The sequence below is a fragment of the Austrofundulus limnaeus genome, unplaced genomic scaffold, assembly GCF_001266775.1.
Source record: "Austrofundulus limnaeus strain Quisiro unplaced genomic scaffold, Austrofundulus_limnaeus-1.0 Scaffold18, whole genome shotgun sequence".
NCBI lineage: Eukaryota > Metazoa > Chordata > Actinopteri > Cyprinodontiformes > Rivulidae > Austrofundulus > Austrofundulus limnaeus.
Window position 1 is genome coordinate 3,299,115 of NW_013952420.1, and position 2,136 is coordinate 3,301,250.

Sequence of the window (2,136 nt, forward strand, 5' to 3'; positions counted from 1 at the left end):
TAATAACAATAACAATAACAATAATAATAATAACAATAATAATAACAATAATAATAATAATAATAATGTTATGCAGCACAACACACGGAAACATCAGCATAATCACAAACATGTCAAAACGAAAAAAATATGTCTTATTCTAAATTTGTAGTGCTGTATACTATATCAAACAGAATGTTGGCTCTGCAGCTACTTCAGGCTCCATACAGTTATATGCCATCAGTGCTGTGCAGAGCATTGTTGTTAAACTGCAGAAAATAGACTTAAAGCATAAAATATATTTGGACAGATAGAAGATGGTGAAAAAAAACACAAATCACTAAAAAGTGGGAATAATTTAAAAAGTATACAGAGCCCGCGAGGGGACATGGGATTTTTTTTTCTTTTGCGTTACCTCGCAATACTTTTGCGTTCCCTCGCAAAAGTAGTTTATCACTGTTGTGCCTGCCGGTTTATTAGCAAACTCACATGTTCACCATTAGCGAGTTAGCCTACTGCTTTAATTCAGCTTCAGAATGAATATATCACACAGCCACGCATGGAAGTATGTCATATGCCAATATTTTAACACAGTGCAGCGACGCAACCTCAATGTCAATTTCACGAACGTGTGGCGACACATCCTGTTTTGGTATCTGGATATTTTAAAATAAAACTCTGATTTAATTCAGTTCATATACAAAACAATATTTTGCGTGGGAACGCAAAAGTATTGCGAAGGAACGCAAAAGGAAAAATAATCCCTCCGTGTCCCATCGTGGGCTCCGTAAAAAAACATGTACAAAATATCTCAAATACAAAAGCATTAGACTTGTGTTTTTGCACACTTTACAGCCTTTAGATGAGTGACAAGTTATATGAAAAAAAAAGTTTAAATTGATTACCATAATGCATTCAGCTGTAATGTTATACATTTTTTTCTCACACTTTTCATAGACTACGATCTTATCAAAGGGTTAGCTCGTCTCATGGGAAACTGGGTCTTAACAGGAGCCCAGCTTTATCTCATCACTTTAATTAACATCCTTATCTACTTTTATTTTACTTCCAATTTGAAGATGAAGCCAATTATTTACAAACAATTAAGCCCTGCGTTATTCACTCAACACAGCAAAATATTCAGTCTTAACACAGCAAACTGCTTTAAACTCTGATTTAAACAATTAACTTCTACTTTGAGTTAATGCTTTAGATAATTACAGTACGAATATTTGTTTCAATTTAATTATGCGCAGCAGTTAAAAGTGGGTGAGAACTCTCTCTTGCACTACATCTCCTTTTATCATCTTAGTTTCTGCTCACTGGAAAAGCCTTTCCTTTCCTCCTTATTCTTGCTTCAACGTGTAACATCAGCTCTTCCCCCTCTGATTGTTCCAACATCTTCAGCCATATTATTAAGACCTCTATAGCCCAAGAGATTTATCTCCCCCACCCACAGAAAACACTTCTAATGAACTGCCTGACATGTCTCTTTGAGTCCTGGCTCCCTTTACTTTACTTGTCTGCATTATTATTTAACACATCTGTTCAATGGCCAGCTTGTAGCTAGTTCAGCAGGTCTTTAATCACAGCTAGACTGAATTAAAGACCGCACCGCATGCTGCGACTACTTCAGCAGAAACACTTCTGACACCCATTGGTTTCTTTTTAAATTAGATAAGCAAAATTAAACCACTTGTAAGAAAAAATAAAAATAAGCAGCCAAATTGATTCATCCTTTCAGTAGATTTGATTTGCAGTTGAAGTTTAGGCTCAACTTTTAAAAACTCAGACAATACGAAACCGCAACTAATTTTAAAGGTCTAGTACCCTTAATGTTTAAATAGAATCATTGCTACAAGCAATTTCTTTATCACAGATTTCACAAGTGTAAAAGTGAATCCTATTAAATCTTCTTCAGCTTACTAGAATATGCCAAATTCATCCTCCTGAGTAAAAAAGAAAAAAATTGTATAGGTCTTCTGGACGGGTTCTTCTCTAATGAAACGTTTCGTCTCTCTTCCAAGAGACGTCTTCAGTCTGAGAGTTTCAGGCAAAATTCAGGCTTTTAAGCCCAGCCTCCGTGTGACTGATACTCACATCACATGGCTATTGTTGACACCTAATATAAGTGTTAATTAGGTGTCAACGATAGCC